Source organism: Bos indicus x Bos taurus, chromosome 10 (assembly GCF_003369695.1).
Source record: "Bos indicus x Bos taurus breed Angus x Brahman F1 hybrid chromosome 10, Bos_hybrid_MaternalHap_v2.0, whole genome shotgun sequence".
NCBI classification, from domain to species: domain Eukaryota; kingdom Metazoa; phylum Chordata; class Mammalia; order Artiodactyla; family Bovidae; genus Bos; species Bos indicus x Bos taurus.
This window is the reverse complement of record NC_040085.1, coordinates 72,978,984-72,995,888: the sequence shown is the minus strand read 5'-3', so window position 1 is coordinate 72,995,888 and position 16,905 is coordinate 72,978,984. Positions and strand designations below refer to the sequence as shown.

Genomic DNA, 16,905 nt, shown 5'->3' with positions numbered 1-16,905 from the left:
CTTTCATATCACCTAGAGAATAGAATCCAAACTCACTAGGTAAAATCCCAACTTTCTAACTGTATCTTTTACTACTTCCCTGAGCAAGTCTTCTAAGTTAGCTTCCTCACTTGTGCCTGCCTATCCCACATCTTTCTCTTCCTGCCCAAACGCCTTATAAACTAAGAAATAAGAACTGCTTCTCCTTTCATGTTCTACTTTCAAGATCTACCACAAGCCACTATTTCAAGAAAAATTTCCAGATCACCTCAATTAAATAATGATCTCACAGTACCAAAACTCCAAGACTTAATAATAATGCTCATGAGTTAATTCATGAAGTACAAGACAGATTGTTCCACAATCAAAGAAACATTATGCTGTGTCCCATAGTTTTAAAATTAAAGATCATTATAATTTTTAAACAGACAAACCACGAATATTCTAGCTTATTTATGCAGCCAACACATGAAAATAAACAATGAAAGAGTATCAATCCAAAGGAATTATATTCTCATTCTCAGAAAACAAAAAACAATTCCTTTGTTTGACGATTTGGAATTGGAGGCGGGTAAATGACTGAACTAGAGAATTATCTCCTTATATGTAAATAAAAGACTGCCTTATGCAGCTAAAGTAGTTACAAGCTGCTGGCCCTAAAGAGTATCCCTCTCTTCTCTATCCTCTAATTATAAATTATCTGCTTCAAAAACACCCTGAAGGCCCATATTTCAAATCCTCATCAGAACCCCAGCTTATACATCCCACCTCGTGGGACTGGGGGTGGCGAGGGGGTGTGGAAAGAAAAAAATAAATAAATAAAACAACTCTCTTTATGTATTCCACAAAAGAAGAAAATGAATTTTCAGGCTCACAGGCCAAAGCTATTTCAATGCTAACTTCAAACTAGCGAGAGAAAAAGGGCTCTGCTTATGTGAATTGAATAAAGAAGAAGGGGGTAAAAAGAAGCTAAGTAAGTTTCAATAAGTACAAATGATTGAGAATGGGGGGCCTGAAATAGCCTGAGGGATACAGGCTCACTGAAAACTCCATACCAAGAAACAAAACCACTTATATGAGAGCCAGGAAACACGAACTGCTATAAGAAGGTGAGTTCCGATATAATCAGTATCCTAAGTCTTAGGCAGAGGGAAATGTAAAACATACACTTCATGGGCATAAACATACTTGGTCTAAACTAGCAACCAGAACTCCAGATACTTTTTTCAAGTCATCCTTCCTCCCCTTCTAGGAGTAATGCCCTTTGACCAGCAGCTGGAAAGTCTCATATTAAGTGATCAGCATTCCTCTGACATTCTCAGAAGTTGCACTATTTGTTTCCATAGAGACAGCTTTGTCAGCTAACAACAAAATTCAGGCCGCGAATAGTGAAAAGAACTTACATTATGCAAATCAGAAAGTTCTTGTTGACTCTCTTCTTAGTTCTTTTCTGATTTTTTCGCAAAACTCAGACTTTCTTATTCTGTAAAACAGAAAAGAGACAATCAAGTGTAAAAATCTGCAGAATCTTTTAGAGCGAGGGAAAGGACAGAAAAATTAATTGAATATGATATCCAATTCTGTTTCCAGATAACTAGGATTTCTCAGTATAAAGCAATAAAAATGCACACATACCCATCACTAATGAACATCAATTAAAATCAATGTAAATTACCTAAAGTCAATGATGAGAAAGAAAAAGGGCATGACCCTTCTGTGTATTATTTTTAATGACATTTTTTATCTCCAGGTAAGGCTCAAACAAAAATGCAGTTTAAAGGATTTCTTTGTTTTAACTACAACTTCTAGATCAATTTTAAACTTTATAAATGGTTTCATAAGGCCAAGAAAATGAGAAGTTTAGGATCCAAAAAGAATTTGACAGAAAGGAACTACAGTTAATTCAGAGGGGGAAATGTTAATGTGACACTGAAGACCAAGACAGGATTCTATCCTAATGAGAGATTATATTTTGATAGGATAACATAGAACAAAAAGCAAATACAGAGTAAGATGGCTTCAGAGAAAGGAGTAAAGAGAAAGTAGAATTGGGTTATGAAATAGATATGTTTGGAATGATGTTTGGAAGGTTCAACATTAGATAAGATGGTCAGGAAAGGTCTATTTTAGGAAGTGATAACTGAGCTGAGACTTGAATGACAAAAAAAAAAAAAAAGTCAGCTGTGGGAATATCCTGAAATAAAGGGTTCCAAGTTGAAGGAACAGAAAGTACATTTTTACATGGATGTCACCAGGAACCTCAATTTAAATATATCCTAAACTGACCTCAACTTCTTTCCTACTATTGTTAATTATACTACTATCTCCAAGATGTTCTAATCAGTTGCCAAGATCTGTCGATTTCACAAGGTTTTTAGAATCCACTGAAGAGTGGCAGAATATGCCATCCCCAAATATGCCACTAAAAGATACTGTAAAGAAAATGAAAAGGCAAGCTATAAAAAATGAGAAATACTTGCAAAATATTTATATTCACTATAAATACTCTTACAACTCTGTAAGTCAAATGATATAACTGTTTAAAAGAGGCAAAAGATTTGACCACCAAAGATATACAAACAACAAACATTTGGAAAAATATTCAACATCATTAAGTATGCGAATAAAACCACTGGCACAGGATAGACAGAAATCAATGGAACAGAATTAAGAGACCAGAATAAACTCCAACATTTACAGGCAAATCAACAAGAGTACCAAGACAAATTAAATGGGGAGAAAAAACATAAAAAAGAAACGGTCTCTTAATAACACTAGGAAAATTAGATATCCATACATCCACATGCAAAAGAATTAACTGGACTCTTACCTTATACCATATACAAAAATTAACTCAAAACGGGTCAAAAACACACACATAAGAACTCTATAAAACTTAATTTAGGCATAAATCTTCATGACCTTAATTAGGCAATGGTTTCTCAAGACACATCAAAAATACAAGCAACAAAAGGAAAACAGATAAATTAGATAAGATCAAATTTTAAAACCTTGTGCTTCAAAGGACACCATAAAGAATGTGAACAATGTGTACATAAAAGGAGAAAATATTTGCAAATCATTTACTTGATTCAGGACTTTTATCTGGAATATATAACAAACACAACTCTATAGTAAAAAGACAGTCTGATTTTAGTCTATAGTAAAAAGACAGTCTGATTTTAAGTGGGAAGAGCCCCTGAACAGACAGTTCTCCAAAGAAGATACACAAATAGCTTTACTAAATGTATGCATAAAAAGATATTCTCCATTATTATAACTCATCAAAGAAAAGGAAATCAAAACCATGACACACCACAGCACCCACTAGGATTGCTAAGATTAAAAAAAAAAGAAGTGCTGAAACTCACACACTTCTGTTGGGAATGTCATAGGGAACAGTTACACCGTAAAACAGTCTGGCGATTCCTCAAAAGGCTAAACATAGAGCAACTCCACTTCCAGGTATACAACCAAGGGAAATGAAAAAAACCTTGTACAAAAATGTTTACAGCAGTATTAACACCAAAAAGGAGAGGGAAAAAATCCAAATGTCTGTCAACCAATAAACGGATAAATAGTATATCCAAAATGAAATATTACTGAGCAATAAAAGGACTGATACATGCTACAACACTGATGAACTCTGAACAGAAGTGAAAGAAGCCAGTCACGAAGGACCAAGTACTATATGATTTCATTTATAAAATGTCTAGAATAGGCAAATCTAGAGAGACAAAGTAGATTAGTGACTGCCAAGAGCTGGCGTGTGTGTGTGTGAGATGGGAGGGAATGGCTAAGGGATGCAGGTTTCTTTTGCAGGGTGATGAACATGTTCTAGAACTGATTGTAGTAATGATCACAGAATTCTGAATATATTTGAATTGGATGAATTATACATACATGGTATCCGAATCATAACTCAACAGAGCTATTAAATAATACAATGAAATACCATTACAACAGGACTTCCCTGGTAGCTCAGTTGGTAAAGAATCTGCCTGCAGTGCAGGAGACCCAGGTTTGATCCCTGGGTTGGGAAGATCCCCTGGAGAAGGAAATGGCTAACCACTCCAGTATTGTTACCTGGAAAATCCCTTGGACAGAGGAGCCTAGCAGGCTCCATGGATCCATGGATCACAAGAGTCAGGCACGATTTAGTGACTAAAGCACCATTACAAATACAATAAAATCACTAAAATTTAAGACCGACAACAATAAGCTTTGGAGAGGATGTGGAGAAACTGAAACCCCTATACTGGTAAGAACATGAATTGGTGATGAGTTTGACAATTTCTTAAAAAGTTAAACATAGACTTATGATATATAATCCAGTAAGCTCATATGAGAAATACATATTTTTATTTGTAAAAAACAAAGATCTATATGGAATATTCATAAAGGCATTATTAATAATGATAGCTTTAAACCGGACACAATTCAAATGTCCTTCAGCTAATGAAAGGATCAATTATAAAAAATGGAATACTATTCAGTAATCCCCTGGAGAAGGGTATAGCAACCCACTCCAGTACTCTTGCCTGGAAAATCCCATGGATAGAGGAGCCTGGTAGGCTACCATTCATGGGGTCGCAGAGTCGGACATGACTGAGTGATTTTACTTACTTAATAACGTGGATGGCCTCAAAAACATAATGCCAGATAAAAGTGTACATTCTAGATGATTCCACTCATATGAAATTTCTAGGAAAGGCAAAATTAGTGCTGTTAGAAAAGCATTTTGGTGGATTCCTGCAGCTGAGGGTGGCCACAAAAACTGGCTATGATAGGAGATGAGGCAACTTTTTCATGGGATGGAAGTGTAATAAAACTAGATTTCAGTGACACCTACATGATATAAATTTAACTCAAACTGTACTTATAAAACATGTGAATTTTATAGAACACAATACCTTAAAAAAGTTGTTTTCAAAATTCAGATTGAACACATAAAATTAATGAATTTTAATGTATTACACTTACTGAGCTGATTTTAAATAATACATTTAAAACTGCATCAAATGGTATCTTAACAAAACCAATTTTTTAAAAAGACCAAGTCATACATTGACATCACATAAAAAATCCTATTTCATCAATAAATGTTTAGCTCAACGCACAGATTTTACTTTCCAACAATGAATGCCTGTGCACCATCTTCACAGAGAAGAAACTTAGCTATATCTAAAACTAAACACAATTTAAAACTCAAATAGAATTGATGCCTGAATGACACAGGATACAGGGACACCAACCTTCTGTGCAGTGGAAATGTATAACCTATAGGAGGTTCTCCATATAGGTGATTTCTCCATATCCACAGTTCTCCATTCATGGATTCAACCAACTACGAATCCTGTAGTACTGTAGTATTTACTGAAAAAAATCCACCTACACATGAACATGCACAATTCAAACCTGTGTTGTTCAAGGGTCAACTATATGTAGGCTACTCATGAAAAGCATTAGCTCAGAAATAACTACCGACAACAATTTAAGCAAAAATATATAAACTCACCAAAGATTTAACTGAGACACTACTTTTCCCAATTATTCTTTATGAAGAACTAAACATACTTTTAAAATATTTTTAAAATAAAAATAATATATTTGAAGATTAATTCATAAAGTACAATGTAAAAAAAATTTTTTTAAAGCAGCAAAACACATTTATACAACTGACAAACCAAGTTCCTTAATAAACAGACCAAATCCAAATATCCTGGGTTTATTTTTTAATGGAACTTCTGACAAGTCCTATAAGGGAACTTCTAAAATTCTACCTAATTCATGGTTTCGGTTTCAAATTAAGGAACCTTTATTTATCATCCAGATAACTGCATTCCAAAGAAGCCATTGCTATCCTCAGTTTTAAAACTACTTTATTTAGAATGTACTGTCAGACAGAACGCAAGCAAAATTCCTTCATTTGAAAAATATCCTCAAAATAGATATCAAATGAGGAGGTAGGAGTATAATTTAAAGGTACTTAAAACCAATTGCTTTCACAGACCAAAAAAAAAAAAAAAAAGGAAGGTAGGATTGCCGGGGACCAGCCCCGGCTGATCCAGGGTATTCGAAGCGGGGACGGCGTCGGCGAGGATCAGGAAACAATTGCTTAATTAAACGTTAATTAAGGATATAAAGAGTAATAGAATGAGGATAGCTCAGTGAGGAAATTCAGTGGAGAAAAGAGGCTGAAATAAGGATAGCTCAGTGAGGAAATTCAGTGGAGAAAAGAGGCTGAATAATTCAGCCAGAAGGTAAGAGAAAGAACGACATGGTGAGACCAAGTTTCGGTGAACAAGGCCCGCACTTTATTTTTCAAAGTAGTTTTTATACCTTAAGTTATGCACAGAGGATAATGGGGGAAGGGGTAGAGTCTTGCAGCAAACCAGGCTTTCTTCCTGCAAACTTATCATATGCAAAAGCTTAGGTGATTTGCATCATCTTCTGGCCCGGAGGCCTGTTAACATTTTAAGACCTTTTCTTCAGAAAACTTATTTTTCTCTAAAGGTGATTGGTCAGGAGCCACCCTCCAAAAGCATTAGATAAAGTTGCATCGTACAGCGCAAAGGTGTGGTGGGCTACAAAAAGAATTAACTCAAGGGTCCCAGGTTACAAACATTAAAGCTACTATTTACACCAATTATATTAACCAATACACTGCCAGGGACACAGCAGGTAAGGGATATGGAAACTTAGCAGCAAACATTGGCCCAACAAGTGAAAATCCCTTCACCAATACAATTTCTAATCAATCTTTTAACTACTCAAAAGAATCTGTGTTTAGACAGTTTAGAACATCTCCTGCCTCTCACAGTTGGGAGGCTCTGAACAATCACATGTGGCCGGAAAAACCTATTCAGGCAGGCTAGAGGATTTCCAAAGGAGTTTGTAGGTTAAACACTGTCACACCCAGGAATTATTAACTGGAGCTGTAAGCTAACTTTTTTCAGAGAGGTAGTGGGGGACAGCCCCCCGTAAAGTCAGAGGTGTAGGTGAAAGCACAAAGCAGAAAGTAGGCAGACTCTGGTTTTGGGGGTATATGCTCGAGAATTTCCAGGGGGACTCCTGAAGCTCGATCCCGCCTTTGCGTATGCCGAGCCTCCTTCCTCATGACCTTTGTCATGGGCGGAGTTCCTCACGCTGGCTACCGGCAGTGATAGAATTTCCAGTTGAGCTATTCCAGATCCTGAAAAGTGCTGCACTCAATATGCAATATGCACTCAATATGCAATATGCCGGCTCCCGGCATAGGATTCCTGTTCAATTTAACTGGGGTATCAACAGGACAATGTCAATAGCTTAGAAGACACATCTTTCTCAGATGAAAACTTTCAAAGACTTAGCAGCTTTGAACATTCCTGGCAAAAGCTGCATATAAAACATATCTGCAACAGAAAGATCTTAGTTTTCAAGCTCCTATTCTTAGCCAGTAATTTTAGGCCACACAATTGCCTTGAGATTAAAAATAAAAAGACAACATGGAAAAAATACTGCTGCATTTGTAATTTGTTAAATATCTGTATCCTAAATATTGATTTCCAAAATTTATCAAAGACTTACTTATACCTCTTTTATAAATCAGTTCAGTCACTCAGTCATGTCCGACTCTTTGCAACCCCATGAATAGCAGCACGCCAGGCCTCCCTGTCCATCATCAACTCCCGGAGTTCACCCAAACCCACGTCCATTGAGCCGGTGATGCCATTCAACCATCTCATCCTCTCTCCTCCCCTTCTCCTCCTGCCCTCAATCCCTCCCAGCATCAGAGTCTTTTCCAATGAGTCAACTCTTCGCATGAGGTGGCCAAAGTACTGGAGTTTCAGCCTTAGCCTCATTCCTTCCAAAGAAATCCCAGGGCTGATCTCCTTCAGAATAGACTGGTTGGATATCCTTGCAGTCCAAGGGACTCTCAAGAGTCTTCTCCAACACCATAGTTCAAAAGCATCAGTTCTTTGGTGCTCAGCTTTCTTTCCAGTCCAACTCTCACATCCATATATGACCATTGGAAAAACCATAGCCTTGACTAGACGGACCTTTGTTGGCAAAGTCTCTGCTTTTGAATATGCTATCTAGGTTGGTCATAACTTTCCTTCCAAGGAGTAAGCGTCTTTTAATTTCATGGCTGCAATCACCATCTGCAGTGATTTTGGAGCCCAAAAAATAAAGTCTGACAGTGTTTCCACTGTATCTCCATCTATTTGCCATGAAGTGATGGGACCAGATGCCATGATCTTAGTTTTCTGAATGTTGAGCTTTAAGCCAACTTTCTCACTCTCCTCTTTCACTTTCATCAAGAGGCTTTTTAGTTCTTCTTCACTTTCTGCCACAAGGGTGGTGTCATCTGCATATCTGAGGTTATTGATACTTCTCCCGGCAATCTTGATTCCAGCTTGTGCTTCTTCCAGCCCAGCATTTCTCATGATGTACTCTGCATAGAAGTTAAATAAGCAGGGTGACAATATACAGCCTTGATGTGCTCCTTTTCCTATTTGGAACCAGTCTGTTGTTCCATGTCCAGTTCTGTTTTTTCTGACCTGCATACAGGTTTCTCAAGAGGCAGGGTAGGTGGTCTGGTATTCCCATCTCTTTCAGAATTTTACACAGTTTCTTGTGATCCACACAGTCAAAGGCTTTGGCATAGTCAAGAAAGCAGAAATAGATGTTTTTCTGGAACTCTCTTGCTTTTTCCATGATCCAGCGGATGTTGGCAATTTGATCTCTGGTTCCTCTGCCTTTTCTAAAACCAGCTTGAACATCTGGAAGTTCACGGCTCACATATTGCTAAAGCCTGGCTTGGAGAATTTTGAGCATTACTTTGCTAGAGTGTGAGATGAGTGCAATTGTGTGGTAGTTTGAGCATTCTTTGGCATTGCCTCTCTTTGGGATTGGAATGAAAACTGACCTTTTCCAGTCCTGTGGCCACTGCTGAGTTTTCCAAATTTGCTGGCATATTGAGCGCAGCAGCACTTTCACAGCATCATCTTTCAGGATTTGAAATAGCTCAACTGGAATTCCATCACCTCCACTAGCTTTGTTAGTAGTGATGCTTTCTAAAGCCCACTTGACTTCACATTCCAGGATGTCTGGCTCTAGGTGAGTGATTATACCATCATGATTATCCTGGTTGTGAAGATATTTTTTGTACAGTTCTTCTGTGTATTCTTGCCACCTCTTCTTAATATCTTCTGCTTCTGTTAGGTCCCTACCATTTCTGTCCTTTATCGAGCCCATCTTTGCATGAAATGTTCCCTTGGTATCTCTGATTTTCTTGAAGAGATCTCTAGTCTTTCCCGTTCTGTTGTTTTCCTCTATTTCTTTGCATTGATCGCTGAGGAAGGCTTTCCTATATCTCCTTGCTGTTCTTTGGAACTCTACATTCAGATGGATATATCTTTCCTTTTCTCCTTTGCTTTTCAATTCTTTTCACAGCTATTTGTAAGGCTTCCCCAGAGAGCCATTTTGCTTATTTGCATTTCTTTTCCATGGGGATGGTCTTGATCCTTGTCTCCTGTACAATGTCACGAACCTCCATCCATAGTTCATCAGGCACTCTATCTATCAGATCTAGGCCCTTAAATCTATTTCTCACTTCCACTGTATAATCATAAGGGATTTGATTTAGGTATACCTGAATGGTCTAGTGGTTTTCCCTACTTTCTTCAATTTAAGTCTGAATTTGGCAATAAGGAGTTCATGGTCTGAGCCACAGTCAGCTCCTGGTCTTGTTTTTGCTGACTGTATAGAGCTTCTCCACAATAAAAGACTAGATTTTCACAGTGGCTCTCCATCACAGGTGATTCTGCCTCCCACCTATCCCCACCAGGAGAATTCTTGACAATGTCTAGATATATTCACTGTCAGGCCTGTGTTGAGGGGTGCTACTGGCATCTACGTAGCAGAGGCTAGGGATATGTTGCTAAATATGCACGAGATAGCACCCCCTGCCAAGAATGATCCAGTACAAAATATGTCAATGATACCAAAGTTCAGAGACCCTGGGGGCTTCCCTGCTGGCTCAGAGAGTAGAGAATCTGCCTGCAATGTGGAAGACCAGGGTGCAATCCCTGGGTTGGAAAGATTTCCTGGAGAAGGGAATGGCTACCCACTCCAGTATCTTTGCCTGGAGAATTTCACAGACAGAGGAGCCTGGCTGGCTACAGTCCACAAGTTCGCAAAGAGTTGGACACAACTAAGTGACTAACACTTTCACTTTAAGAGTCCCTGAATTAAACTAACCCAAAATTGAGGCATTCACTCATTCAATAATTTTCATTAAGCTTCTCAGACTTCCAAGATAAAACTCTTTTTCCAGTACTGTTAGTTTCTAAATAAATACGGAGGCTGAAAGATACTTAGTATCATCTAATGTACTGCTTTTCAAAATGTTCAGGAGAAGATTTATTTCAAGGGTCATCTTGGCAGTGGATGGAAAGAGCTCATTAAATGTAATAAAAACTACTGCCAAATAAATTGCCTTGTATTGCATACTGGAACCTGAGTGGCAGTGCAAATACAATTTTAATAATATATTCCAGCATATACTACATTCCACCACCTCCACCACCATCACATGATTACACTCTGGCCAGAGACTACACATGCATACAAAATGATAAGTATTTACATTAAAAGTGGCCCAAACAAGACTAAAAAAAATGTAAAGATGGGGACTTTCCTGGCATTCCGGTGGTTAAGACTGTGCTTTCAAAGCCAGCAACGTGGGTTAGGGATCCCTGGTCAGAAAACTAAGATCCCACATGCTGTGAACTGTTATCAAAAACAAAAACTAGAACTGTTTTTAAAAATGTATAGACAAAACATTTAATGGTCAAGCTAGTATTTACTAACTCTGTGTGCTGAACACTGTGCTACCATGCTTTATACAGTTAATCCTCAAACAAGTATACAAGTGTAAGTATTAGTGTTACACCCAATGACAAAAGAGAAAACAGGTTTAAAGAAGCAAAGTATTTTGCCCAAGGAGCACCTCAAAATAAATATTCAATGGGACATCCCTGGTGGTCCAGAGGTTAAAAATCCACCTACCAATGCAGGGGACACGAGTTTGATCCCTGGTCCAAAAAGATCCCACATGCTGCGGAGCCACAGCTAAATCTGTGTGCCACCACTACTGAGCCTACCTGCCCGAGTGCCCATGTCAGCAACAAGAAGCCTCTGCACCAAAACAAACAAGTAGGCCCTGCTCTGTAGAGAAAGCCTGTGTGCAACAACGAAGACCCAGTGCAGCCAAACGGAGAATAAACATTCAACAGTTATAACATGCACTCTTGAACACATCAAGGTTTCAAGTTCTTCGTATCATATACTCCTTACAACATCCTCAGGTGGTATTTTATGGAGGACAAAACTAGAATTATTACTTAAATGAATTTGAGTAGCAGTGATGGTGATAGTAGGTATTAGGTTGGTGCAAAAAAGTAATTGCAGTTTCATACTGTGAATTTTCGGAGAAGGCAATGGCACCCCACTCCAGTACTCTTGCCTGGAAAATCCCATGGACGGAGGAGCCTGGTGGGCCGCAGTCCATGTGGTCGCTAAGAGTCGGACACGACTGAGCAACTTCACTTTCACTTTCATGCACTGGAGAAGGAAATGGCAACCCACTCCAGTGTTCTTGCCTGGAGAATCCCAGGGACAGGGAAGCCTGGTGGGCTGCCATCTATGGGGTCACACAGAGTCGGACACGACTGAAGCGACTTAGCACTGTGAATTTTAAATCATAACTAGGCTCAAACTCATCTTTATTCATCAAAATAGGAGCCATTAAAATCAACACATTTTTGCCAACAAGAACTAAGTTTGCTTATTCCTGTAGTGTAAAAATCCATGCTTCGGGATTCGATGAGCTCTCGGAAAGCATTTTCTGCCTCCTGCTGGTTGTGGAAGAGTTTTTACTGGAAAAAGTTGTTGAGATGCTTGAAGAAGTGGTAGTCTAGTAGGCGAGAGGTGAATATGGCGGAAGAGGCAAGACTTCATATTCATAGCCCGTTAATATCTTGCAATATTAAGAACTGGTGGAGGAATAAGAAATCATTTTTTTTTAAACCAGACAATACTAAGCTCCCTATATATCATGTAATATTCTTAAGTGAAAAGTATTACAGTTTTTACTTTTCCCCCCAGTGGGAAAATTCTCCATTTGCTTATATTAAACATAAGATTGAAGGTCTTAGGAGATATTTAAGACCACAGACTCATAGAAAGAACTGGTTAAAAGCCAAACAGTATCAAAGATATCAAATGGTTGGTTACTTGAACTGCCCCATTATCACCTTCAACTACTTGGTAATGAAAGATTAAATGCATCCAAAAGGTTAGTAAAGTATCTGAAAAAAGGAACTAGAACAAAAGATAACTTATAACATTTTCAAACTGACTAGGAATGGATTTTTAAACTTGTGGGATAAAATTACTTGCAATGTGGCTTTTTAGTAATATTGCTACCAATCAAGAATATTTACGGCCTTGCTGGGAGAACAAGAACAGTCTCTGATAAGGAACAGAGCCAGTGTAAGAGATAGAAGATAAAGCCAGAATAGACTCCAAATGCAAACTAAACTTAGCTGGAATTTTCTCCTGCAAGCAATGGGAAACTATTGGTTTCAGAATTTAAAAAGAATGGGAAACAAAGAAGTTTTCAGAAAGTTAAAATCTTTTTTATACACTGTAACCAGGTGATTAAGAGAAAGGTAAGTAGAGCAGTCAATAGAGACAATGTTTTAATACTTTATGCATGGGAGGATAAAGGAAATAGCAGAAGGAAAAGGGATAATTTCAAACAATGCTTATAATAAAGGATGATCTGACTGGCTTTGGAGACCAGGAACTAAATACAATTCTGTAATACTGAGCATGATAGCTGAACCTGGCAGAAATTACAGGACCTTAAAATAGGAAAATTCAGAGAATAAGGTTTTTCTCCCATGGAAAAAAAGGAGAGGGGAGAACTGGAAAGATAATAAATTGCATTTTAGAAGTATTGCATTTAGAGTGGGAATTCTGTCTTGCTGTTAACTGCTAGACAGGGATTCAAAGGCTAGAAATGAAAATTTGTAAGTGATTTACATATTCACATCTTACAATTTGTAGAGCTTTTCAGTTTTTATAGTAATTCAAGCACATTATTTCATTTGATCTCAACAGGTGCCCTGAAAGGTGAGCAGGTCAGATATCCCCATTTTCCAGAAGACATGCAAGCACTGTAAGCTAAGTTTCAGGGCTAAAACTTACAGAACAGGAACTAAAAGCCAGAGAAGTGAACCTTCATGTGGCTCCGTAGTGCTAGGTTAATTGTCTCTGTAAAACAATACCATACTGACTACAGGCTTCCTTTGAAAAAAAAAAAAAAAAATCACATTTACATTGTTCTTTTACCTTTAAAACATGATTATGAAAAATTCATCTTTTCTTACTTGACTGCTTCATTTAACTTCACTGTTGTATGTCATCTGGTACCATCACTTCTTGGTAAATGGATGGGGAAACAATGTAAACAGTGACAGACTTTATTTTCTTGGGCTCCAAAATCACTGCAGATGGTGACTGCAGCCATGAAATTAAAAGACGCTTGCTCCTTGGAAGAAAACTATGACACACCTAGACAGTGTATTAACAAGGAGACAAATCACTTTGCCGACAAAGCTCCACACAGTCAAAGCTGTAGTTTTTCCAGTTGTCATGTACGGATGTGAGAGTTGGACCATAAAGAAGGCTGAGCACCGAAGAATTGATGCTTTTGAACTGTGGTGTTGGAGAAGACTCTTCAGAGTCCCTTGGACTGCAAGGAGTCAATTCTAAAGGAAATCAACCCTGAGTATTCATTGGAAGGACTGATGCTGAAGCTGAAGCTTTAATACTTTGGCCACCTGATGCCAGGAGTCGACTCATTAGAAAACACCCTGACTCTGGGAAAGACTGAAGGCAGGAGGAGAAGGGGATGACACAGGATGAGATGGCTGGATGGTATCACTGACTCAATGGACATGAATTTGAGCAAGCTCCAGCAGATAGTGAAGGACAAGGAAGCCTGGCGTGCTGCAGTCTATGGGGTCACAAAGAGTCAGACATGATTGAGCAACTGAACAAACAACAAATACCAAAAATTTTAAATAAACCTTCACTAACAATTCCTTTTCTGGAAATTTATCCTATATAGTATGTTAGGAACAATTTGGGTATGTTACTCTTTTTCAACTGTAAAATTTTAAAAATCTAAATATATATTTAAGTATTTCCAATGAAAGTCTATCATTCCAATTGAGATGTGTCATCAGCATAAAATATACACTAGATTTTAAAGATTCAGCACGGGGGGAAAAATGGGCATCCCTGGTGGCTCAAATGGTAAAGAACCTGACTGCAAGGCAGGAAGACCCAGGTTCGGTCCCTGGGCTGGAAAGATCCCCTGGAGAAGGGAATGGCCACCCACTCCCATATTCTTGCCTGGAGAATTCCACGGACAGAGGAGCCTTGTGGGCTGAGCTGGACACTGGAGCAAAGAGCTGGACACAACCTAGTGACTCACAAATTTCACACACTTTCATGGGGGAAAAATGAATACAAAACATTTCATTATTTTTTGCATTTAACACATGCAGAAATGGTAATTTTTTAGACATTGTGTTAAACAGAATATACTATTAAGAGAGTCCCCTGGTGGTCTAATGGTTAGAATTCCAGGTGTTAACTGCCTGGCCCAGGTTCAATCGCTGGTGAAGGAACTGAGATCATGCAAGCTGCACAGTGTGGCAAAAAAAGAAAAAGAAAAAAAGAAAAAAAAAATGGAAGAAAAAAAGAATGTCACCTGCTTATTTCAAATTTTTTTAATGTAGCTGCTGCTGCTGCTGCTGCTGCTGCGTCACTTCAGTTGTATCCGACTCTGTGTGACCCCAGAGACGGCAACCCACTAGGCTCCTTCTAGAGCATAAAGCCCTATATGAACTGACACGGAACAAAAAAAGCAAGTGAATTAATTAATGGTACTTGCATATTACCCAGGGGCTTCCCTGGTGGCTCAGATGGTAAAGAATCTGCCTGCAATGAATCTGCCTGCAATGCAGGAGACCCAGGTTTGATCCCTGGGCTGGGAAGATCCCCTGGAGAAGGAAATGGCAACCAACTCCAGTATTTTGCCTAGAAAATCCCACAGACAGAAGAGCCTAGGGGGCTACAGTCCGTGGGGCTGCAAAGAGTCAGGCACGACTGAGCGACAAACACACACACATACGTATCATCCCATTTTTATAAATGCACATAAAAACATTTTTAAAGTTATTCACAAAAAATCCAGAAAAATATACGGAATATTGTTTTCACTTAGTATCTCTGAAAAATAAGGATAACTTTTTTATCAGGTTTTACTTCCTGCACAATTTGGACACCTTACAAAAAACTGACAAAAAATGTGTTACTTTTATAATTTGAGGGGGGGAAACCACATAGATAATACTTTTTGAAAGAAAAAGTAGTGACTTTTAAAATTACAACTACCTTCTTAAAGTACAAAACATTAGCAGAAGCACCAAAGCCCTTTCAAGAGTTCTAGAACAATTAGGCAAATAGAAGGAATCAAAATATTATCCCTAAGATCCTAAACAAGTTTATAAACAATTCAACAATAAGAATTTATAAATAAATCACTTAAGCAATCATTAAAACTCTTCAGAAGTCAGGATGTCTTCTACCACACAAAAAGGAATACATTACATCTGTAATTTAAAAATGAGAGGAAACCAGTTTACCAAAGGAGCAACAGCGTTAGTTTAAAGAAAAATTCCAAAACAGACTACTAACACTTTATAATATAGTAAGTCAAGTTCATCTTTCATCGTGTTAATAATACACAATCTCAAACTCTAAGAATCCTAATTTCCAAACTTACAGGGTTAATATTTTGCCTTCTAGATGCCTATTTGTATCCCTATTTTATAAAGATTTTCTCCTTTCCCTTTAATCTTAGGTTGTCAATCCTTTTAGGCAGTTTCCTTCCCTGAAACCCATGTATCACAAGCTGCAGGTCTCTAAAAGTGCATTGTTAAGATACATCAACTTTTGACTTCAAGTGATTTATAGTTTACTAGAGGGAAAAAAAAGACTCCAAAGGTCAGCAAATTAGTAGATGATTATCCCTACCTAGACGGTTTATTGGTATGCAATTCAATAGGCAATTAAAAAAAAATCTGCATTGTCCCTGAAGGAATACCAAATAATCAGTTCAGAATTATCAGAACAAAAAAACTGACTAAAATTAATAATCCATAGAGAATACTTTCAGGACCAGACGTTATGTTATCAAAACAGGAAAGGCGAATTTGAGAAGGAAGAAGACTGATGAGGATACAAATGTCACCAAGTTTAGAATCCACTGAACTTTTAGCACTACAGAACTGCTGACTGAGAATATGAGTCATGTTCTGATTTTGATCAGTCTTAGAAGGCAGTAAAACATAATGAGGACATTATAAGAAATAAGAATGAAAGGTCAATCTGGAAGATTACTGTACAGAAATCTTAGTTATAAAAGGTTACTAAACTATTCATCCATTCAACAATGTAAGTACTCATTTGGTACAAAAACTTGGGATAGTCACTGGCAAGAAGATTGCTAAGGCAGAGTGTCCAAATTCTTAGGGAACTTAAATTCTAGTGTGAAAAACAAGTATAAGTATACAAGCAAACAAACAAAACCTCTACAGAACTTCAATGCTATTTGGTAAGTGCTGCACTACAACTGCAGAAAACGCTACAGGAATTACCTATGGAAGAGCATCCTAAGAAAACTTGTATAAATGGGAAAGAATGTAAGACCCAAGACATATATGAAAGGCTTCCATTACACAAAAGGAAAAAGAGTAAACAAAACACTAATTCAAGCACTCTAACATGAGTAAAATTAAA

The 16,905-nt window shown here is 37.9% G+C and overlaps 1 protein-coding gene across 3 annotated transcripts in view; it reads right to left on the bottom strand.

Moving 5' to 3' along the window:
- The window catches only part of MPP5 (membrane palmitoylated protein 5), an 80,433-nt gene that overhangs the window by 49,775 nt on the left and 13,753 nt on the right, over window positions 1-16,905 (bottom strand). For all 3 annotated transcript variants that reach the window (XM_027552214.1, XM_027552212.1, XM_027552213.1), the window contains one exon: window positions 1,383-1,462. The gene's annotated coding sequence lies outside the window, so the exon portion shown is untranslated. The remainder of the gene's footprint in view (window positions 1-1,382; window positions 1,463-16,905) is intronic.